The sequence below is a fragment of the Vidua chalybeata genome, chromosome 9 (assembly GCF_026979565.1).
Source record: "Vidua chalybeata isolate OUT-0048 chromosome 9, bVidCha1 merged haplotype, whole genome shotgun sequence".
NCBI classification, from domain to species: domain Eukaryota; kingdom Metazoa; phylum Chordata; class Aves; order Passeriformes; family Viduidae; genus Vidua; species Vidua chalybeata.
The window spans coordinates 20814925-20840262 of record NC_071538.1 but is presented as its reverse complement, the minus strand read 5'-3'; the positions used below and the strand labels follow the sequence as shown (position 1 = coordinate 20840262).

General features: G+C 36.2%; 1 protein-coding gene across 4 annotated transcripts in view; it reads left to right on the top strand.

Annotated features, from left to right (window-relative positions):
- ZNF644 (zinc finger protein 644) overlaps positions 1–25338 on the top strand; it is a 51433-nt gene that overhangs the window by 4487 nt on the left and 21608 nt on the right. For all 4 annotated transcript variants that reach the window (XM_053951015.1, XM_053951017.1, XM_053951020.1 and 1 more), the window contains one exon: positions 14901–14956. The gene's annotated coding sequence lies outside the window, so the exon portion shown is untranslated. Of the gene's footprint in view, positions 1–14900; positions 14957–25338 lie in introns of those variants that run through there.

Here is a 25338-nt window from a genome sequence, read left to right as displayed (position 1 = left end):
AGTTTATGCGAAGTTCATGCTCAAATCAGAATAAAGTTCAGATGGCTGGGTTTAGGAATATTTCAGGCCCCTTGTTAGTGTGTTGTAACTTTTCAGTATGCTGAACACTACAAGTTAGATACTTATCATACTTAATTGGATTTTTTTTTCTTCATAAAGTGACACTATTTTGGGAGTATTTGAATGACTGTATTTTTTGCTTGCCTTAAATGGCTGCTTGATAATCATTTTTACAAAGCAATAGAACAGGAGCGAGGGTGCATTTTGGGAAACAGGATGGAAGGAATTACAGGTGCCTTATTGATTGGTCCCATTGTAGCTGAAGTCATGAATCAAGATCATTGTACCTTCCACTGTTTTCTGGACCAACTTTTAGGACCCATTTGTAAAAATACTTTTCACAGCAAAGTATCTCTTGTGTAATTTACCTTTGTTTGCAGGCTTTTACCTGATGCATCCATTTTTAGTTTGAGTGAAAGACAGGAAATTCCTTAGCAAATGTAATAATTGAAATGTAGTAATGAGTCCCTTCTGCCTGCGTTTTCACAGAATAGTATTTTGGTACATTGATGGCATTGAATTGTGCTTTATCCCATCTACTTTCCCAGTGTGGCTCACAGGGTGAGTTTTCCAGAAAAGGCATACAACAGGAGGTCAGGTGACTGCTTTTGGAAAACTGATCCTTACGTCCGCTCGTAAAGCGTGGCAGCTCTGAAGCTGCTCCTTGCTGCTGCTGGTAGGAAGTGGCTGGTGTTTGGTACTTGCCTGGCTGAAGTCAGTGGGGTGATGGGCACTGGTTATGGTTTAGGGTTTTCATTGGTTTGGTTGGGGTTTTGTGGCTGATGGGTTTTTTTTTCTATTTTAGCTTTAGTTTTTATTTTCTGGAGTGATTGTCCTCTGTATATTTCTGCTGTTTGCTTCTGCTTCTCAGCTCCCCTAGGAGCACTATGTGATATAATTTTTGATGCTTACTTTTGGAAAGCCCTCACTCAATGTGTAAAATGTTTGTTGCAGATACCTTTCTTCATCTTCAAATGTAGGCATATGCAACAGTAATAAATTTTGTGACTGTTGAGTTTCAGGAACTGTCTCTGATATTAGCTTAGTTTTCTGGATTTATCCTTTTCAGTCAGAGTTTGGAAATTTATAGAATTTGTATCCTAAAATTAGGCTCCCAGCAACCAAAGCAGTGGCTGTAGGTTGTTGTATTTATTATTGTGTTTATACTTATGTAGGTTATTGTATTTATGCATATAGGAATATTGTGTATTCTTATGAATGTTCTTAGGAGCCTTCACCAAAGACACCAGATTCTGTGTTCTCCCCTGTGATAATTGGTAGGGAGGGCAGAGAAGGGGAGTGTTTTTTTCCAACAGCTGTATTTTTGTTGTTGCTACCCACTTGGCTTGGTATTAGAAACAATATTTTCAACAGAGAACAGGCTCTGCCTGCAAAGTTCCAATATAAATAACTTTTTTTCTTCACACAGAAGTGCTGGGTTTTTTGTTTTAATACCATAGCTGTGAGTGTATCTTCTGTGAGAAAGTCTTGATTGTGTGTGCTATCACAGGGAGTAGGAAGTGGCAGTTCTGCAGCTGGCTTCTTGCACTTCTCTCCCACAGTGAAGTGAGTATTCTGCCCTCTTTTGCTTCCTTTTTCATAACATACTTATTGACATATTGAAATCACCTGATCTTTTGTGTTCTTGGGCAAAACTGAGAATCTGTGGCATGCAATGTGTATGAATTGTAGTGAATATTCTGAAATTACTTTTAAACCAGCTTCTTATCTTGTAGAAAGCTGAGAACAAAATGGCAGTTAGAATTCCCTAATCAGGTAGTTATTAACAAAAAATATGTTTTGACAGTTTTTTTTTTGCTGGGGTAGAAGGGGGAAGATAAATTGGGGAGACATGTGATGGTGAATTAACCTATATAAGCTGCAGTGAAAAAAAATTTGAAGGGTTTGGAGCAATTACAGAATGGGGGGAGAGTAGAACTTGAATGTCTGGAATGCAGGTTGAGCTGAAATGCTGCAGAAACTGAAGTGGAAAGGTTGCTTGTGTTGTTACATAAACCAAGGATAGTAGGTACTGTCCATGGGCTTTCTAGATCTTTGCTTTGGGGAAACTGTTAAATGTTTGTTTTATTTAACTTTGTTTTCTTACAAAAGTGGTTTAGGATAGTGATAGTAATTTTCTGTGTCCTTGTAAAGCCTTGACTGTTGGACAGTAGTGACTCAGGTGATAAAAAGTAGTAGACTTGTTGGTGAGCTGCTTTAGCACGTATTCTTAGAGACCTTTCCTTTTGTTAGTGTTTTGGAGTAAGGTAAGTACATCATAGTGTTCTGTGCCATGTTCCCCCTAAAATGCCTGGCCCTTGTTCCCAGACTTTGGATGTGGTGAGACTTGCTGAGGACATTCAGTGTGATTCTCACTGCTGTACATGTGGCTGAAAGACTGGTGGATGAGAGAGATTGTTTCTTTCCCAGCATGTGCACGATTTGGAGAGGAAAAAGAACAGCTTGTCCTGAAAAAAATTGTTCTCCAGGTATCTCTCCCTACCACAGTGGTAAGACTGCTATTGCTTTTCAGTGTTTTACCAGCAGTAATGAGCACTAAAAGGTATAATGTATTTTTGCACAAAGGAGAGTGCAAAAAATAGAAATGATGCTTGGGAGAAGCTGTCCAGGTTCCTATATAACTGAAATGTCACAGTATTTCTAAAAATACCATACAGGTATTGTGATAATTCATTTTTAGAAATGTCTTTTAGACACTAAAAACAACTTTGGAATTTGCCTTCCATTTTTTAGTCCAGTGAAGTGTTGCCAGGGGTGAGCAGACATGATGCCTTGTCTAGTAAGGAGTTATGTCAAGAACAAAGAAGCAGTTGTATTTCTTTATCTTTCTATCTTTACAGATATCAACATTTGTATATAGACAATTAGAAGTTGGAATATTGTGTTTTGGAACATCATACAGAGTTCTAAATGAAGGTAATATTTAGGATAATGTACTGACATTCAGTAAAACTGAAGGCATCCAGGTTCTGTAGTCTTTTTGGAAGACTATGGCCATTAGGAAACTAGACAAATGAGTTGATAGTTTTGCAAAAGAAGTACTGCAGTATCACAGCAGGACCTTCCTTCATGTCATTTGGAGCTTTAATGATGAGTTGGTTTTTGGGTTTTGGTTGTTTTGGGGTCTTTTTCTTGTGAAGCCATTTAGAGAAAAGAAGGTTCGTTTGACTTCTGCAAGGTGGTTGCTTTGATCTCTAGGATACTGAGTGGTGTTATAAATAAAGCTCTATTTAATATATTTCTAGTAACTTGGTTTTAGGTCCATTTAGTAAGCTGCTCCTGAAGCGTGCTGATGCATACTATTTTCAAAGGATGTAAATATAAAGGAGGGAGGATTAATTAGTGATCACCTGTGTTGTGATCTTCTTTGATCAGTTTTCTTCCAACTTAGTGATACTAATACTAGGAGTTAGGGTGCTTTTGTCCAAAGAAATATCTGTGTGATTTCACTTTCGTTATGGCAGACAGTTTTACCTTAACTTTCCTTCCATTTTTTAAAGTAATTTTCCAGAATGCCATTTTCAGCAGGAAAGAGTGCTCTGGTTTTTACTTGCTGGAGGCTGTTCTTTTTCTTCATGTTTTCTGTCACTGTAGATTCATTAGCATTTCTTCCTGTCCTTAAAGGAGATTTTAGCATTCAGAAATAAAAACCAAACCTGTATCATGTTAAATTGGCAGTTATTTGAAAGAATGCAAAACTGTTAAAGTTTCCAGTACTTTTCCAGAGGACAATCCTATTAGTGTAAAAAACCACCCCACTTTTCAACCCTCCCCCCCTCCAAAAAAAAGCCCTGACTAGAACAAAAAAATCTCCACCCAAAACCCTCTTGGCTTTTCAAGACCAAAGTACAAATCTGAGTGGTTTGTGGCTGCCTATACCTCATAAAAAATGGAGGATACAAATAATCACTGTTTCCATCTAAATATCGTAAATTCCAAAGAGTTTTCTGGTTTAAGGAAGAGCTTTGGTTAGGATATTCTGAAGGCTTTATTTTGGAGAAGTTGACCTGTTCTGTGCTGTATCTTCCTTTGTTTTCAGTTTTATTTGTTCTCAGAATTTCTTTAGTTTTGTGAATCTGAGGATAAAGAGGATAAAGACAGGTTATTTCTTAAATTTTTAATAATCCCTTATGTATTTCTGTACTTTTATCAGGATTCTGCAGTGTTATTCATGGCTCTTGTTTTCTCTGAAGCTGTTTAAAGTAGGTATTGAGTAAGTTCTGAACCTTTTTATCAGATTTGCTTTAATTTAGTATGCTTCCATATGTTGTCTTTGAAGTTGAGGAAAAGTTACTCTTGTTCCTTTTATCCATTTAAACTAGATTTTATATTCATTCATATTCTCTCAACATTTAAGAGTTGGTTATATTTTCTTCAGTGTCTCAGTGGAAAACAAACAGAAGGTCTTGAAATCTAACTTGTATGCTTACGAAATTCCCAGTAATGAGGAAACATAGTAGCTCTGGGGCCACTCAGTAGACAAATAGTCAGATGTATTTATGGGCCCAAAAGAAGGCACAGAACTTCTGTCGATGTAGAACACCAAGCTTTTGGGACATAGTAGTCATTCTGAATTTATGAAGCCTTTAAACAAGGTATTTATAGAGTTTTTTTATTGTAATTGTGAATGTCCAAGACAAAGGCAAAGTTTCCTTTATCTTTGGTGCTGACTTTGGTTTGTTTTAAGAAGATTTGTTATTACTGCAAATAACAAAAGCTGTTTACTTACTAGAAGAAAATACTTTGTCTTGGGGTTATGTCCTTTTTAGGGTGGGAAACATACAGATTTCTTTGCTTCAATTAAAAAATCGTATGTATATTCTGAAGCAGAGTAATGATGTGAATGACTTGTGCCATTTATACTCTTGGATTTTATGCAGTCTTAGCCCATGCAGATCCAGTTCTTTTGTGCTATCCTAGTAATCCAGTGTAAAGCATATGAAATAGGTTTAGAGTATCTGTCTTGTCCGTCCTGTTTCTTGAGCTACTTTTGAAAGTTTGGTTGGGAAACCTGCTCTGGTTAGGAAAACTGACAAATCAAGGACAGCCAATGGGCTGGATATGCACAGGTGAGGATAACTGGTGTGGCACGCTGGAAATACCAAGTTTTTCCATTTGCTTTTGTATATTTGGAATAACTAATTTAAATAGCAAAAGAATCAAAGATTTTAAGCTTTTGCCTGAAACTAAGTGAATCAAGTCCACAAGCATTTAAAGGGTTCAATGCTGAAAAGAGAAAGATTAATTAAATCGTGATCTTGAAGTGAAACCTGCATAGAACTGCTGCATCTTCTTGCAATCTCACATGGAGACTCCACAGATGTTTATTAAACCGTTTAGAAAGTAGTCTTCAAGGTAGTGTATAACTTGAGTAGAGTCCTTGGGGTAGGTCTTGAAAACACCTGCTTCATAGCAAAATGCTTTTCATGGAATAATTTTGTAGCAAAGGCACTAACTTTAGTAAACTCTGTGAAATTTCACTATAGGAAACGCTCCTGTATGATGACTATATTAGTAATAAAGCTTGTGGACCCTGTCCAATTAACACAGGGACCATGAATAGGAACTAAATAATGAGATGTGGATGCTGTGTCAGACCTGAACTGTGGTTGTGGTGCTGGTGGTGTGTGACTGTCTTGATTGAGTGTTCATGACAGTAACTGGTGGTCACAAACTACATTTCAAAGAGGGATGTAGAAGCATTTGCCCCAGTTTGCTTTCCAGGTCTGGTAGAATAACCTCAGTTGTAAAATGAATGTTATTCCTATTCAGAAAACACTAATGCAGCTATCTGGCATGAAAGTGTAAAATAAAACACAACTGGCTTAATTATGTTGCATTGCTACAGCTTATCTAAGGTAGGAAGTAGTTTTTTACCTATTTATGTAGGCTATGGACAATGCTGGAAACTTACAGTGTCATCAAACCAAAAGTGAACACTGAGCACCTCAGCAAGGAATAGATTTTTTCTGTTTTCAAGGGCTATTAAGGTGATAGTGTTGACAGCATATTATAACTTTCCTTCTTCACCAAAACCATTCCTCTGTTACCAAAAAGCAGGCTCCTGCAAAACGAAGCGAAGTCCTTATATCACTGGCTAAGTATATGTGGCTCCCCAAAGGGCTCTTTTGTAGATTGTAAAGATTATAGCTTATATATCAACCCAATTATTAAAGCATTTTGTAGCTTCACTTCAAATCTGATAAGCAGTGGCTGAATCTTATTGTATGAAATATATGTATATTTTATTTGGAAAAAGATTTTGCTAGAAGAATGGCAATGTTGGAATTTATATTTTGGGGTGATTGGTTGGAGTTAGTGTTTTTTGGGGATTGTTTTACATGGTTGTTTTCTTCATCTTGGAACGTTCATTGTAGTCACAGCTTAGTCCTCTGATAAGGAAGAAGGCTGTTTGAGAGTTAGCAGTGCTGTTTACAGGGAGTAATACTCCAGAGTGTCTACTGTCCTCTGTCCCAGGGATAGCTGAATAAAATCTCTGCTGCACCAATTCAGAGTTCACTGTAAGCCTTCCTTCATTTCAAGTGTAAGCCCTTAATGAACTATTTCTTAGCACTTAATGAGCAAAGCTTTGCGAGTACTTATGAAAAGTATGCATGAAATCTCTAGGAAATTTTTGTTGGATTTTGCATTTTCATGGGCACAGAAAATACACTTCCTCTGAGGCTAGGAACAGGAGATTCCCTTTCCTGCTATGGTCAGGAAATGTCAGAAAAGCTGTCTAGACGGACAACAGCAGTCATTAGAGCTCGTGATCCCAGCATAGCTACCTTTTTAACTGGAATAAACTTGTGAGGAACTGAATTTGGGCTTAGGATCCTGTTTTGTATAGTGGGTACTTATGTGCTAATACCAGTTCACTATTTCCTGCCATTGCTCTTACAAATGTTTATGTAATTCACTTTCTGTCCTCTACTGCTTTTTTTCAAACTGTCATGATAGCAAGAAGGAGAGATTTTTTTGTAATTTATTTTTTAAGGAAAGAAGAAAATAGTCATTTATCACTAATTTCGAGCCGCAGGATTTTAGGCTCAACCATTTTTGAAATCTGCATTGCAGTCTTAATTCAAGAAAGTGTTTCAAGTTTTGTCATTTTTCAGACTTTAGAAACACAGAGAAGACTTGGAAGTGAATGTGTACACTAGTCTGCCTTACAACGTAGAAAATGCAGATATTCAGAATAAGTCTATTAAGAATTTTTTGACTCCAGCGCTGGCTTTGGTGCTGTAATGCGCGATCTGCGGAGGTGGGGTGGCTGCAGTCGGTGCGGTGACCGAGGCGCTGCCTGCGGCTTAGTGATCCTGTGCTGGGCTGCGAGTCCTTAGCGCCTGCAGGTGAAAAGAATGAACTGCAGCTGCTCTCCCCTTAGAGTATCCTTTAGTAGCAAACTGTTCCGTCTCCTGAATGGGGGGGTTGGGTCGTTGTGGGTTTTTTAAAAAGGGAACTGCCATGCTGTTATATTTCCATTAGTGTAAACTGAAATAGAGTGGAGCGCAGCGCTAGAGAATACTGAGAGGTGAGTATGTTGGACTGGAGATGGTCTGGAGGGAGGCATCTGACCAGTGTAGCCAGAGAAAACTGCAGAGCAGTTTGCTTTCTTTGGGTTTATACAGAGGTTGCAGGAAGGACTGTTGGCTTTGAAACAGTGTTAAAACTGGAAAGAAAATGGCTACCAGAAATTATCGTCGCTACAGTAAGAACATGGCGTGATTAATGTGATGTGCTGCTTTAACTACTGTTAGAAATGTTGTGTGAGATACTGCCTTGAAGTAAAAATGTCATTAAAGGGAACAGATATTTTAATCCATTTAGATATAATGGATATCATCAGGCATTTTTGTTTTAGTATGCCAGTCTGCTTAGTGGAGAAACTAATTCCTAGTAAATATCTTTTAAAACCTCATTACTGCCTTTTCTACACTAAAAAAATTGCTTAATGGTTTTAAATTTTAATAATAAACATAATGTCCCTATAAAACAACTTGCAGGAAAAAAAACAGTAACGAGATACTATTTCACAAAGTATGTTGTATATGGTAACATAACTCTGGCTTTCTAAAATTAAGCCCTGAATGTTTTTTCTTCATGCAGCAAAGCTTTTTTTTTTTTTTTTTTTAAGATTTTTTTTAATATTTTGAGTTTGAAATAAATATGCCCAACCTAAATTCTATTTGAAGATTTATAAATAAGGTTCAAGATATATATAAATGTCAGATTTTAGAGTGGAATCTTCTTGGGATGTAAGTGTATGCATTGCGTCGTAAACTTCTTGCAGGTTTTCAATTAATAGGTTGCAGTTACATTTGAGGAATTTCAGAGTTATTTTATGCATTACATCAGGAAGGGGATATGTCAAGTTCAGTGAATGTGTGAAGAGTAATTTCATTCTCTATCAGGATTACACAGGTGGTAGATTAAGGACAGGTATGGTCTGGTAGTATACTGTGTCTGCTCTTCTTCAAAAGTCCCATATGTGTGATGTGTTTTATACCTAGAGAAGATCCCATTTTTTCTGTACTTTTTTCATCTTTTGGGGTTTTTGTTCTCTGTCAGACTTCCTTGACTGGGAAGGCACTGGATTCATTTGGTAAGAGGTGTGGCTGATAAACTGTTTACAGTAATGTTTGCCAAATATGCATAAGATAAAACTTGAAAGTTGTAGAAAAATGAGTAGTATGTGAAGACAGATGTTTGAACTGCAGAATGGTGTTGCTTAGTGGTACACTAAAGGGGATGCACTCATTTGATGGACACAACTTAAGCGTAAAAATAACAAAAGTTTAGCTTTAATAAAAACTTCATGTTTTTATTAAAATTCTGTAGTTCTGGAGAAAGGAGAGGACTACACTAGAAATGTGTAACATCAATGTGCAGTTTACTATTTTAAAAACAAACCTTGGAATATAAGAGGGTTGCCTCAGATGTTTCTAAAAACTTGCTCTTTTGGTTTTAAGATACAAAATGCATGTTTTTTACTTAAGGCTGTTAGTTCCTTAGAAAGCACTTCAGTGATCAAGTTTTCATAGTTTGCATTTTCAGTTACTTTTCAGCTGAGAAATGGGAGGTGCAAACTTGGACTAAAATTTTTTAAGGAACCATAATCAAATTTCTTACGAGGTAGGGAAGATTTTGTGTAAATATTTTCTGGAACGATTTTTTGTAGTGCTTATAGTCATAGGGTATGTCACTGTGTTTTGTGGTGCTTCTGGTAAAGCTTACATGATGATGTATTGTGAAGGAAAAAAAGATATATATATTACTGGATACTGAGGGATTGTATTACTGGAAGAGTAGAAGCAGTTGCTGTACAGGTGATGTATTGATGAGATTTTGCTGACAGCAAATTAAAAAAAAAAAAAACAAAAAAACCAACCAAAAAGGCAGAGACGTGTTCAGAGTTTGGAGTGGAGAGATTATGTCATTCTGGCTTTAAGCTTTCCCTGTTTAAGAAAAGCTGTTATATTTAAGGTTTATAAGTGCAGTAAATGAAGAGGTACTTCACGTGGTCAAAATGAATAGTCTGAAGGGTAACTGAAAATGTATGGATGTTTATTATGCAAGTGGTAGATTGATCTGTAGCTTAAACGGGCAGAGAAATTATAAAGATGGTGAATTATTTCCCTGTAGCTTATTCCTTATGGTAAATCTCATTGTGAAGAATGCCATTCAATTTAGTAGGGTATTGATGGGCTGTAAACTTTCTAATATCAGTGATACTTAGAATGTTGTACCCATCTTAGCTGAGGGGAGAAACTGTATTGATAAGTAATCTAGTATTTTCTCTTAAGGTCTTGAAATTCTAAATGTTTTCAGGACTCCCATCTTCAAACTGATGCTTCAGTTTAGTGCTTTTACGTGCTTTCATTTGTGTGTTCATTGTTACATATTTGCTTACTGGATAATGTATGATCAAAGTAAATAGCTCTCAAATTGTTTGTTTCCCCTTGCTTCTCTGTAGACATCTTTGCATCTGTGTGTCTGTTGTGTACATCTTCGAATGTTTACATCTGATCTGTTCACTGATAGAGACGAGAAATAACCTTTTAAACCAATATGTTTTGGTAGTCCAAACTCCTTCCTAGCTAGAATACTTTTCGCTGTGATGACTTTTCAATTTTTTTTATTTATGGTGCGCACATTTTTAAAATAATAATTAAATCTCTTGTTCAACCTAATTGATGATATAAACAGAGGTTCCTTTTTTTCCATTCAAACTACTCTATGAGATTACTTTTTTCCCTACTGTGATATTCCTATTAATGTTGCATTCAGCTTGTAATCTTGTTTGGACTGAAACAGCTTCCCAGTCTGAGGTATGATCAGTTGTGTTCATTTCCTATGCTGTCACGCATTTCCTTGAAGTGCTTCACTGTCCCATATGGAGTGTTGTCAAAAAGCAAAACTTTCTAGGAGTAGAAAAATGAGAGATTTCAACATTTCCACGTGAAAGCCCTACCACAGCTTTGGGAACTGTGCGTGTGGCTTTTACTGTGATGAACAGACAAAGGAGGAACTGTAACTTCTTTGAACTATTTTTCAGATAACTCTCAAAATCTAGCAGGAGATTCAAAATGCAAGAGGCAGTCTTCTCTCTTGCAGTCCCTTGCTTGCTTTTGTTCACTCACTGCAGATTCTTTGAAGTCAGGAGCATCTCCAGTAAATTCTTAAATTTTGTCTCTTCATGTTATAAAGTGTTACACTTTTGCTTAATTTAGCTTCTGGGTAATTCAGACTCCAGTATAGTGCCCGCTCTTAAATATTGCTCTTCATTAACTATTTTAAGAAGAGTGATTATTATTTTTTCTTTGCATATTTAATTTTGGTAAATGGGATTGTGGCATATATAATTCAGTTGGTTAAACTACAGCTGGAATAGCATAGATTGAGAGGTTCTACAAATTCCCAAAAGGGATTAATTTTGTGGTTTTAGAAAACGTCATGTTTAAATTCAAATGATTATTTAATCTACACTGGATGTTAGTTCTAGATATTTGTGGGTACAGAATATAGATTAAGTTGTTTTTATACTTTTAAAATAGAAATCAAAGACAATCAAATCTCCTTCTGCAAATAAAAGCAGGAAACTACATTTTGTACAGACAAGGTCATTGCTGACTACTTGTTTGGAAAATGGCAGTATAGGCTTGCATTTAAAGAGCTTTTCAGCTGTCTCAATTGATGTAGGACTCTCATCAGCTAAGTTTTTGCCTTTTCAGTCATCTTCTGAAATTACTTTATGTCTGATACTGCATGTACAGTTTTGGCAGGAACTTCTGGCTTTCTTGTAATAGCGTTTTCTTAGTGATCTCTGCTTTCTGCTGGCTATTTTTTCCTGCATTGATATTTAGGATTCTTAGATTGTTGTAAGATTATAGATTTTTTTGAGCGCTGCAACAGACACTAGAATGAAATTTATTCCGCACCCTGCATTTGAATTCAATGCTGAGATGGTCACACCCTAATAAATGTAGCTGCCACTCTGCACTAATTAATCAAATCTTCTAAGCCATGAAGTCAAGTCTGCAGTTGCAGGCCTTTTCGGTATGTTATGCCAAGCTGGTGGATTTGACTGTTTAGCCACAGTTTATATCAACAAAAGTAGTTTGTACAGTATAGTTATTATAGTCTTTGTTTCTTCCTCTTTATTTCTTCCCACACAGGCATAATCAGCTATAGGGGCAAAACTGGTTTTGTGTTAAACAGCAACACACAGGAAAATAAAACCTGTTGAATAAACCACCTAAAAAGCTTCCGTATGAATTACGTTCCTAGCTGCAGTCATTCCAGGAGAAGGTGGAGTTAAAGGTGATGGTGTCTTTTCCCAGATGGATGTGGAAATAACAGTCAGTTATAATACAGATCTGTTGTGAAATAAGGGCTGCATAGTAAATAAATGGGTCAAAACTCTTATGATTAGAACAAACTTTATAGTCATTGTACACCTTTCCCTTCTAGTGTTTCTTAAACTTTTGCCTCAGAGAGGGAGGAGTTGTGTTGTTAGGAGATACTTCATTACAGCAAGCGTTTTCAGTCCATCTTTTCATCTTTTTTTGGTTAGTATCACTGGGGGTGCATTTGTGGTCTCTTTCATCTCTACCATTTCAGTTTTCTTCCACTTCCTGTTCACTGCCCATATCAGAACAGGAAGCTGCTTGTCAGAAGCCTGACCATTTTACAGCAGTCCTTTTTCCCTGCTGCAGTCCCCCTTCTCGCTCTTTGAATATTGAGGCCTTCAGGTGAATGCTCTGTAAGTACATTTCTTACTCAGTTTTGTGTCCCCTTTCATGCCCTTTTTTATTACCTGGTATGGGAGAATGACTTTCATTCCCACTTCCTTTCCTGATAATGAGAATTAAGACAGGCAAATTGAAGCAAAAGCATTTATGATGTTGAAATCTTTGCCTTTCCCTAAGGAAATTTTTTGAGAGCTACCTTTCTCAGTCTGCTGGTAAAGAATGTCAGGTTATTTCAAATGTCATCACCCTTGAAATTAATAGTAGGTGTTAGAGTTTGATTGTAGTGGAGTGAGAGAAATTTTACTTGACAGCAGAAAGACCTTTGAGAGGAGATGTGAGTGCTGGTGAAGCACTATAGGTGGGTGGCTTTAAACAGTCTCAATTCTGTCAATAGTTTGGGCTAAGATCTGGTGTCCACAATCTGGTGGATTGTGCTGCCTTCATGAAAATGCTTGCATGGCACTGCAAGTACCATCTCGCATTGGGTGGAGCATTGTACATCAGAAGGTCTGAAATCCCAAAAATGGAAGTTAATTCTGTAGGGCCCTTTGAAGTTTTTGATGCAGGGCTACAGTGACCAGCCCTTTGGTCCTTCAGCAGTTTACTTGCTGGTGATCTCTTTGTGAAACTTGTCGCCTCTCCTTCAGCTGGACAATATCTAAATTATGCTGGCCCATCTTCTCTTTTTCCTTCTCTTTCCCTCTATGCCAGATGTAGAATAACCCCAGATTTATCCCCAGCATGGTTTGTGAGCTCCCTGTGATCCAAAGAATACTGAAATGCAAGAGTACTTTCACTGAGAATGAGAGTATCCTCTCAATAGATTGTTCACATAAAATGGGAAGTTTTACCCTATACTAATTCAAGTGATTGATCCAAAGTGTTTCTACTGAAGGGCTGTCACAGAGAGTAGTGGGTGGTGTGACCCTGTACTGCTGTAGCACCCCAGTGATCTGCAGTTGTCTGGGCTCAGTCCTTTGACAGAAAGATTCTGTCTGCACTTGAGTCACAAGCCATGAAATCTGTGTTGAGAACAGTTATTACTAATGTTTAGTTCATTGCAGAATTTAGAAGATGTAGGTGTTGAGGCCATTTTGCACAGGGGCAGAGTCATTGTAGTTCTCAATTAAAGAAGTGTTAGACTGGGATTGTCACTTCCCAGCCAAAGTGCACAGACTTACTGAGATGTCTGGCTCATCATAATGTTTGATCATGTAAAGCCATGACCATTGACATTTTTTCTCATTTTTTGAAAGGTGTTTTGGCTCTTTGTATATGGAGACTGTTATTTTGTGGGCATATAACTGTAGCTTTACATTTTCTTGCTGTAACATACAGTAGGGCTCCACTGCTGTTTGAAAGTAACACTTCTGCTTCTCTGGGTGAATGAATATTACCTTAAAATCTGACCAAAGAATTGTATTTTTTTTCTGTAATAAATCTTACTTGAGAAATGAGTATGTATATTGAGTAACATTCATGCATAAAGCTACAGTTTAATATGATACTTGGGACACAATCGTGGGGCAAGGAAGAGGAGCTCAAATACTTACCTTCTGTTGCTTTATATCATCCAGTCAGACTTTTTGGAAAGGTCTATCTTCCCTTACTATCTGTCTTTGTAATTTAGGCAAGGGGCTTTGAGACAGTTGCAGGTTGATTGGGGAACTGAATCAAAAAGCTGTGTGTGAATAAAATGAGATAAGGATGGTGTGTGATGATAGTTGCTTAATTCAGAGTCGGTTCTGATGGTGCCTAAACATTTAGTCAAGATAAGAACAACCTATCCTTTCTGTAAAGCTCTGTGCTAGTAGTTGTCTCTTCATTAGTAGACCCAGTTCTGTAGAGATACCATACCCAAATCCATTCTTACTTTTGTGCAGCTTCAGTTGCTTTTGGAGTCTTTCCAAAATTTCCAGATAGGAAGTGAAAAATGACCTTGTATAGTTAGTTCTAAAGATACATGAGCAAAACAAGTTCATCTGACATTGATCAGCTTTCATGCAGACAAATAAATTCTAATTTTTAGGTGGGCCAGCTAACCTTAGAATCATAAATGCAACTTTGCCTTAGAAGAGGTGAGAAATTAGAAAGGCCCAGGCTTCAAGTCCTCCAACACTTAATGTCAGATATGTTGATCATTTTTGCTAAAAAAAAAAATTTTTAAAGCGTTCATTTGTAACAGTTTCCTTTCTGTGCATCATTCCTTGTTCAGGGACCTTGAGATAGCTGACTTTGAAGGCACTAGCAGCAAAAGCAGAGCTTTTCTTGCCATGCAAATTCTTTTCCCCTGTTCTGCCCACTTAATTTAATAATGTGTATATTTGATACAACGTTTTGGTACATTTTTAAAATTAAAATGCCAATAGCTATGTTATTTGGAAATTACACGTGTTTGAGAGATGACCACTGGAATGTTGATACTTTTACCCTGAGATCAAAAAGATAGAATACTTTTATGGCTGGAGATTTCTTATCTTTGCTTTGTCTGTCTTGTCTGATAGTCCAGGACACAACCTGAAAACAATGACAGCTGTACAGTAAGTTCTTTTTTTTATTTTGCAGGTTTGTTTTAATGTGGAAGTGGATCTTGCAGCATAATGTAAATCAAACAAGCAAAGGTGAGTAGGAGTTTTGTGTTGGTGGGGGTTTTTATCCCAAAAAATGCCATTTACATATACTGCTAAACCTGCAGAAAAGTGGTTGGTGAAAATCCTCTTGAAATTTGTATCTTCATGACTATAATGTACACAGTCTTTGTACTGTAATGGTGCAGTGTTACTTCTACAAAACCAAAAGAGGAACAAAAGATATTTCCCCCATTATTTAATTTTATGATGATAATAATGTTTTTCTTCCATAAATTATTATAGTTTAAAAGCTATCAAGGTGTTCTGCTAGCTGTTGAGAGACAAAATTATGAGCACTTTAAGTAATTTTGTTCTCTACATATTATCCTGGCTTCAAAGTACTGAAAGTGTACTTCGCACTGTAAAAGCAGCATGTTAAACTTGCACTTAATGTACTAATAAATAACTGTATGGGAAATCAACTATCAGAATAGCATTTTAAGTTTTAAACAATGAAATTCTGTTGGAATTCTCTTCTCTCTTCCTGTCTTTAGGAACCCATTTGCAAGCAATTTGAAAGACAAAGTTTATGGAGATTCTGCTGGTAGAACTTAAGTGTCTATTTGCAATTGCAAAGTGTCCATCTAGGAAGAATTTCCTGTAACTGGCATTTTCCTCCTTCCCTCCACCCCCTTTCTCTGTTATTTTGAGAAAAAGAATTAAGAAGCTTACCTTTTTCTCTTCCATTTACTTGGTACTCCAGGAATAATTTGAACTATAAAATTAACCTTGTCTCCATATAATTGTGTGAAGCATGTAACAGTGAGCTTTAATCCATTTTAACTTGAGTCTTTCAAGAGAATCTTTAGGTAAAGCCCCGCAGTTCAGTAAATTCTCTACTTTGGAGCCGTGGGATGAAAGACTCCCCTACAGAGACCTCTGTAATAAACCAAAGCTGTGTCCTCAAGTTTCCTGCTTGCTTTTTGACTTCTGTGCCATCTCAGAATGTAGCTGCTTGCAGTGACTCAATATTTTGAAGAGGTGAGAGGGAAATCCCATTTGCTTAAAAGAGTTTGTTCCTCAATTCCAAGCTGCAGTTAATATGTAGACTTAATATTGCCTTGAAATTGTAGTATGTACATATTAAAATAGACATGAACTGCTTTGTTCATGTCTTCTGTTCCACTAAGACTTCTTCAGAGCTGTTGCTGTCAACTTTAAAATACCCATTATAGAAGAGTGCTTTGTGGGGAATTTAAAATAACTCTTCTGTTGAGTGTTGATCTTTTGTATAATGTGTAACTGATTCAGGACTTTGATTATGAATTGTCTTCTGAACTATGAACAATTAAAAATAAGCTCTACCGCTGTGTTATGTATATACTTATGTGTAGAAGATATTTACTGCCTTAACTTGACTGTGCTGGTTTCTGAAATGTGCTGCTTTGAGAAAACAAATGAATATAACTCTGCAAAAGGAAATACAGTATTATCATCCTTATTCATATAAGGATGAAGACTTATGACTAGAAAAGGGAGTTGAATTGACAGTAGAATTCAAACTGTTCCTTGTGACTTCTCATGCTTTCAGTACTTAAAGCTTGCCATTTATGCTGTTTCTTTTTAATTTGTGTGGTTATCTAATTACTCATTTAAATACCAAAAATTAGTTGAAAAGTCTTATGTATAATAACTGAGTGTGCATTTTAAGCATGAAGTCTTCTGAATGAAACTCTGAAGACCTTTCATCTTAATGGTGGTTATCTGTGTTTAGTAGGAAAAAGCTGGTCTCTGAGAAGAATGCCTGTAAGATTGCATTCACAGCAAGAGGACAGAAAAATGTGTAAAAGAATAAGTGAAAACAGTGTAATGATGTTTGATCAGTATTGCTGTTCCTTGGAGGAGATCTTGAGGTTCCCAGACTTCAGTAAAAATGACAATTGAATAGTCAGTAAATCAATGAAATTACTGTGCTTTATTAGGGAACAAAACAAAACCCAGATCCAGTTCTATGAATTTGTGGTGTACCATAGCTGCATTGCATTGCAATGTGTATTGCTTCTTCTAGTCAGGTCACTGAAAAACAACGTGGAAGAGCTGAAGAAGGTTCAGAGAGGGGCAGCAAGGATGACTGAAAGAGTTTATTTTCAAGAACAACCTGCATTTCCTAGCTGCCTCTGTTTTCAGCCTCCACTTGTGAGTGTAGTAGCTGCAGCATCTCAGAGGCTTCTAAACAGTAATTTTCACTCTCACAGCTCAGTGCAGACTTGCCTTTTTGTGTAAGCTTATGTCTTTTAAAGCAGTAGTTGAAAATGTGATTTAGTTATTTGCTCAAGCATTTTTCTTGTACACTTGACCATAATGCATTTCCTGATGGCTCTGCTGGTGTGCTTTCCATGTAGGGTTTGTTGGTTTGGTTTTTTTGTAAAGGGTTTGGAGTTTTGTTCTTACAGTTTCAAATCATAAACGTTCCTAAGGCAAATATAACCTATATCATATCCTGACTTTTGTAAATAAATAAAGAAATCTGTTACTAATTAAAAACACACAGGTATAAGATACTGTTTACAGTGAATGTACTTTATTGGGGTAACCATAGAATTTGTTCTTAAAAGTGCTGATTTACAGACTGCATTTCTGAACTCCACAGGAGACTCTGTCTTGTTTTAAATACAGGGGAAAGTTAGGAAAAAATAAACTTGGTCTCAGTGTGTTAAAATGCAATGGGCCACACTTCTGTGTAGCAGGATGGGTTGCAGAAGTTACATGCTTGTGCTGAATTTCCCTGTAATTGTGTGCAGTGAAGTGAGGTCATATTTTAAGCATTTCAGGTAACAGGCAAACCAAACTTGCTTCCAGAAACTGCCTTGAATGTGTTTAGTACTGCTTTACCTGAAAGAAGAAGGATGTAATTAGTGAATAGTACCATGAATACTGAAGAAGGATAGTTATATACAGAATTCTGCACAGGCTAAATTTTAGTATATGGAATTTTTGTTTCTTTGGCTCAGAGAGCATGTCATATAATTTTATCTTGTTCGTATTATCCTGATAACATGAAGTTGAGTTTTCTGCTGTTAATCACTTCTGGTGGTGACTTTTTTGTTTCAAATTAAAAAAAATAAAGAAACAAACCTCAAGTATTACTGGGCTGACCTGAGCTTTTCTTCTCCAAGTCAACAGAATTTTTTGTTCTTAATCTGAAAAGGTACAAGATGGCTTTTTTTGCCTTACCTGATATTGCTACTTAGAATCTTACTAGCTTTTAAATCCTTGATAACTGAAAGAATGCAGGGTGAGAGCCAGTTTGCTGATAAGAATGAGTGAGTATCACTAATGTGTTTCATTACTCTAAGTTCTGAATTAAATTAGTAAAAGCAGAGTGTTTCAGATAGTGTTTTTATAATTGGGAAAGATACCGTGCTTTAATGAAAATTTGTGATTACATTAACATTTGTACAGCAAGTGGTTATCAGCCAAAAAAGCAAAAGTCATGAGAAACTGCTATTTGTGTTTCAGGTCATGCTGGATAAAAAGAATGACAACTTTTATTTAAAGTAACAGTAAATAAGGTCAGAGTTGTCCTAAAGTTGAAAGATGTGTTGTGTTAATTGGGTTAAAGTGTTCTTAATATCATCTTTAAGAAAGTCACTCTGTAAATCCATTATGCAGCAGCATCATGTTGTCATTCAAGTTGTCATCTGTGATCTGTTGGATTGACACTTCACTACTAGTTCATGCAGGTAACTAACAGTATTGTTAAATGAACTTGTGAAATATTCTTGTAAAAACAATCAAATATATCTGATTTCTAAAAATCCCTCTCAGTCTGATTGTGATCTTTACATACTAATGAATGTAAATTGAGTGGGTAGCTTATCCAGAAAACAAGTTGGATATTTATACCTTAAGAGGTCTTTTATGTCAGTTACAGAATTTTCTTTTTCCTGAAATCATGAAAATAAGACCTCTCTGGTAATATAGTTGTAATCATTGGGAATTTCCATAAAGTTATATAAAACGCCTAATTGTTTTATTGGTATATATTGGATTAGTTTTGGAAAAAAGGGTTTTTTACCCAACTGATTACAAGCAGTGTCTGAACAAAAGGACCAAATTGTTGGAAAAACCTTTGTTTTACATTGAAGATCAGTTTTAGATTTGGCTATCTGGGCTCTGCTTTGATTAATTTTTAAATGTCTTGTGTTAGCAGAGCAGTGCTCATATTTGGCAGCTGCAGGAATGTTTTTCAGTTCTGTATGCTGTACACGTGGGGAATAACTGGATTTGCAAATCCAAATTTCACCACCACTTGGTGGCAGTACCTGGCTTCAAAAGGACTTGGCTCTGAGCAGATAAGGTGACTGATCCCATAAAACTATAGGTTAAGGAGGAGTAGATTAGTTTTTGAATATTTGAAAGTTAGTTATGTGTTTTAGAAATGAAAATACTTTTTATTTAACTCACTAGAAGGCTTTGCATTTGTATGTCTCCGTGGAAAATCTAGCTATCGTGTCTGATACGCAATTTAAGAGTATTGCTTGTGTTAATAGTATTCTCGGAAGATGTATTTAATGTTCCCTAGTTGAATTATTTTAGCATTTACTTCCAGCATTTTGCTTCAGTTGAGTAGTTTAGTTCAAGTAATTTTAGAACATAAAATTTGCTTCATGGTAGAATTCTTTGTAGTGCGGCATTCTGCAGTTTAATAGAGGACTGTCAAAGCTTCTTTTTTGCCTTATGAAATGTTCTCTACATTTTTACTTTTTTATTTATTCATGTAGATTTTAGGAAAAGATCCCCCAGTGGATTTTTCTGTCAACAAAGCTAGTAAAAGTTTGTGCCCTTACCCATAGTTGTTGCCTCTTGACTGTGCCAATTCAGCGGTGTTTGGGTCCCAGCCTTTAAATTGGATAATGAAATGATTGATAAAGTGTGAAAGGAGGAACCTGGGAGAGTGGAAGGAGGCAGCAATTATTTAAACTGGCTTTACTTCAAAGAAAAGTATAATTCCAATGAATAGCACAGTAATTTGACAGTATATGATGCCATATTGAAAAGACTTCCTCTTCTCTGCAGTCCAAAATCTTCTGTAATGGTCAGCAGGTTCTTTAATTTTAGTATAATACCCCATGTAAGGACTGTAGTGGTGATCTTAAAGTCTGGAAGAGTGCTTTCCTAAACATGGTCTCTTGTGAAATGTCTCAATTAGTGACTGGAGAGGAACATTGCTGGTGGCAGTGGGTTCTGTAGGGAGGAAGTACTTTTACTGTGTTGCCTGAAGAGCTGACGCTTGAGACATCTCTCTTGAGGTGTGATACATCAAGAAGTTGTTTAAGTATATGGTGGTGAAGAAGAGGAATTCATCCTATGTAAAATCTAAAATTGTAGAAATACAACTAGAAAATGAGGTGGGACTTGGGAAATGCGTGTTTATAAATTTGAGTGTGATAGTAGTACTCTACTTAGTGGTAATGTTATTTTATTTAGTGAGAGAACTCTGGAAAACAGGATCCCTGGAAAAGAGGTAGAAGGGAGAAGAGCATTAAATTACATTTTTGCTGTCAATATATTCTACATAACTTGGGAGAGAGAGAACATGCTTTTACCATATGCTAATAATTTTTGTTTCATTTTCTTCAGCTGTCAGAATGATAAATTAAAAGTTGGTAGTTGGAAGCCATTTTAAAATACTTTCGTACCTATATTGATACTTTGAAATTGAAAAATTGTGGATAGTCAGAGCTATTGTGGAGCACTCTAAAGAGGACTAAATTTATCAAGAATTGAGATGCTCTATGGCAAAGTGTACTAAAACAGAATCACAGAATAGTTGAGTTGGGGAGGAACCTGTAGCCATCTTATCCAGTCCCATTGTCCATGCTGTTGAGGTATCTCTCAGTGGCATCACAGCCTGTTGGTGTACCAGTCTTGTGTGGTCAGCAGCCTTGCCAAGGGTACCTTTTGCCCCATCATCCATGTGGTTAATGCAGGTGTTGAAGAGTGTGGGAGCTGGTACCAGCCCCAGTGTGCAGATTTAGTTCATGGCCATGCACACTTCATACCACTGATCACAACATTAATTTTTTGGCAGTGTCCTCCTATCCTAGCTTACAGCAAGGATAGGAGCAGGACTTTTATTTGTAGACTGTAATGAAGAAAAGCTTTCTGTTTTTAATAATGGTGCTGGTTAATAAAATTATTTATTGTGTTGTGTCTAGAGAAAAGCAAGTTTTTGTGCCATACTTGAGGCTTAGGAATACATTTCACTGAAAATCACAGATAATGGTGCTGAAAAAGACTAATAGTGTTTTCTCAGACATTTAGTTTCTTTAGAGAGAAAGCATGTGAGCATGTGAGATGGCATCAAGGAAGAGAATTTACACACGTAAAAGTAAGGGAACAGTGTAGAAGATAAATAGTGTGTATTTTCACAGAGCATTAATTTTGTATTTTTAATACTTCTGTGTCTTTATTGGAATACTGCTAGTCATTACCATGTATGTCTGCATTTAGGACAATTCAATATTTGGTTGTAGTTCTCATCTCTAGTAGAGCTAATGGCAGTACAATTCAAACTACATTGCACTACTAAAAATCCAAACTAGAGAACTGCAGGAACATGAAGACAAGTACCTGGCTGTTCTCTGTGAACGGGGCTGTGGAATTCTGGGCAGGAATTACAAATCCTGTGGAGTTGCCAGACAGTGTGTGACTGTTCTTAAGTTAGCAGATTCAACATCTTGTTTTTCAACATCTAGCCAGAAGAAGTCATCTTTTACAAACACCTAGTTCATTTTGAAAAGCACCTGCCAGTGAAACTGCTTAAATTGCTGCATGAGCAGTTAAAACCAGAGGAGTATTTTTTATAGTGATACATGTGGTTCTTGTCACACTTAAATTGTACTGTCATTTATTATTATTGATTTCAGTATTGAATTTTAGCATGATGCCCCCCATTGTGATAAACTGGTTATTTCCCCAAGCAAATCAATACTAGAGGAGTAAGATTAAGAATGGTTGGTGGCAATAATGGAATTCTCTTTTGTGATTTCAAATTGTATGGTGGTTATTCTTAAGTTTTGTTCAGTTTCCTTTCACGTGAGATGTTAACGTATCATTCTTAGATGTTTTAGACCAGAAATTGAGTTTCTGAAATTTTGACATTTTTAAGGAATTTTTTGTTTCCTTTCTGTTCCTGACAGAGAGCTTTTGAAGACACTGTTGCATTAGGAACTAAGTTTAAGGAAAATAACTTTCTGAAAAAGCGTGCTTTGAGTATGATCTTCCCAATTATAATCTTACTGAAAAGATGAGCTGCTTTTGTCATGGCTGCTCTATAAGGAAGAATTTCTCTATGGTCACCTTTTTCTGCAGATATTTGACAACTCAGTGAACTTCCTAAGAGTATTTAAAAAGGTTATACTCTGGGTGGCAGTAACTTTATATTTATTTAGGTATAATACAAATGTTGTATTGGTAATATTTCATACTGCTTTAAAAATTTTTAATATGGCAGTCTAGTTAGCTTTGAGAGTTTTCCAGTGTTGGTATTGTTATGTGAACAGCTGTGGATTTTAATTGTATTGAAGATAACTCATTTTGAATTGAACTCTTCATGTTGTATTTAGATTAATAACTGTGGACTGTGTGTAAAGTAGTTATGGAGGGGCAGTAGTCATGGTGTTAGGCATGTTAAACAAGCTGTCCCTTCACTACAGAAGTTTGAAAAAATGCAGAAGTGTTCATTTGTAGATTTCAAGGCTAAGTAAGGTGGTCTACAAATAGTGTTTCTGCTGTGCAGAAGGAAATGTATTTTCAACAACTTAATTTGCAAACACAAATAGAAGCTGAGGGAAGGCAATCTGAGTCACTGACTCACCTCTGGTTGTCAGGCTTTGTGGTTTTATTTCCATCTGAAGAGTGGAGTGGGATAGCTTTAAAAAAAAATACTAAACTGGAAAACAAGTAATAGGTATTCTTCTTATGATCAAAGTTTTGTGATTTTATTGATTTGGGCCATTAATATCGCTAGATAACACCCAAAGCTCCAGAGGCATAAACTCTGTGCATTACTATATGGAGGAGGCAAAAATATTGTGCAGCTGTATTCTGAGGTTGTTCTTTTTTCTCAAGATGTGGCTGGTTTGTACTGATACACTACCAGTTCCTCTATTACTCTGTCAAAACCTTCATTTTCCAGAGGTTCTTAAACCTTTCTCTTTTGGCAGAAGTTCTGTGCTTGATGTTTGCCATGATTAAGGTTTTAAAGCATAGACTGTGATGGGGCAAAATGGAAGGAGATGCTTTTTTAGTCCTGTACCATGATGTACTTAAACTCTCTCTGGTCTTCTCTTTGTTGCCTAAAAATCTGTGACTTTGGTTCCATCACCTTTAATACAATCTGTCACTTGAGAAAGCTTTATTTCAGGAACACTTGTGGGAAAATGGTAGGTTTTGTTAGTTTTCACTATTTACATAATGAAGTCTCAAAGAAAAATCTAAATGGGAGCAGTGCAAACCTGAAGCACCTTTCCTATGTCTTGAATATTTGAGCAATCCCTTGAGTGTCCTGCTTATTCACATATCTGCTTAAAGAACTTGACTTACGAGGAGTTATTTAGCACAGGACAAGTAAGTTTTTGCCTTTGTTGCAGCACTGGTGAAAGACACTGTATTTCTTCAGTTTCTTTAACTAGGCTGATTAAATTCAAACCATCTAGGAGATGGCTTCTAAGTTTTTGTGCTGCTTAATAGTCGCTCTGTGCTTTTAGCTCATTGGCTCATATTTATGAATTCAGTGAGAAACTTGATATCAGAACACATAAAGGCACTTCATGCTTTTCACAAACTCAGCCAAGTTCTCCTGTCTTAATTTTTCAGCTCCAGTGTGCTTTCAAATTTATTGTAAATCCCTATTAAATGACATTGGGCTTGCAACAGAGGCTGAGAGATCTCTTGTCTACAACTGCTAGTAGGCAACAACATGGTATGCTTGGTACTGAGGTGTAAGCTTTACTGAACTAGCATTGCATGAAGGCAGTGCTCCTAATTTGGTGTGTGACCCTGCTACGTAGTAAACGTTGTTGTTATGAAATAAGAACTTGAAAAGGTCATAAACCTACTGGTAATAAATACAGTTAATAATGTACATAGAACAATGGATTTAAGTACATTCCTATCAAAAAGAATTATTAATGAACAGAAAGTGGACAGCATAGATCTGATGACAGGAAGGTTGCATCTAATCTGAATTACTGAGTGACCTAGGAAGCTTGCTTGGAGGGATTACCAAATAATTATGTTAATACGCAATTATCACCTCATTTCTTCTGTAGTAACCTCAAGATGTAGTGTAGTAAGGGTGTTATAGCAAGTGCTGATAGTTTGCAAAAATACTGATGTTCAAGATTTTTTAAGACAATAAGATTAGCTTAAGGCATTTAAATTATGATCTGTCAGCTTGAAGATAGATCTGACCTTACACTTTTTTCATGCTGAGACTGTCTGGCCACAGGCAATCATATCTGCAGAACACATTACGATTTTTAAAACTGATAGTTTATTAATAAAAACAGTATTTAAAATTAAGTAGATTTAAAATCAGTTAATAGAAAGTGGAGTGTGGCTTAGCTGAATAAATAATTGGTTTCTTTCTACTTTTGAATATGAAACAATTTCTGTATAGTAAATAGCATAGCATGTAAACCAAGAATAACACTGTCACGTGCATTGCAGTTATTCTAGGCTTAACTGAAATAATTGAATTTGACCTAGCCTTTAAATAAAGTGTGTTTAAAAGGTAGGAGCTGGGATTGTGTACACTTGTGTAGGCTTTTCCAGACACTTTCCATCACCATATATCTCCTAGGTATATTGCACTAGATGCTTAAATAAAAATTACCTGGTGTAGTCCTGCTACATAGTCCTGGTAGTGGATATGATAAGCAATGCTTTAAACAAATTGAAAGTGTTATCTCAATTTTTAATTTTTAAAATACACCAAGCATTAAATGTTACATATTTTGACAGAATTAATAATTTTGTATTTGTCATATGGTATAGAGAAGATAATTTTAAAACTGATGAAAACATCCGAAAAATATTACATAGCCTTGGTTACATCTTAGTTACAATGATTTGATTTTTCTTTTTTTCCCAAGAGACAAGTTAGATGGTAACATTTCTTAAAAAAACATGGCATCGTTGTTACTGCATAAATTCTGACAGGTGGAGTAGATAATGTAACTGAAGTATTGCATCTTGGTTCAGTGTTATCACAAGACTAAATTATTGTAATTTAAAAATACATTTTCTGTTTTCTCTAATGCCACACAGTTAAAACTGTTAACTTTATTGTTGTTTCCCTGCACAAAAAAGTTAATTGTACCACCTTGATAGCTGGGAAAATAATAATATATGATGATAAGAGT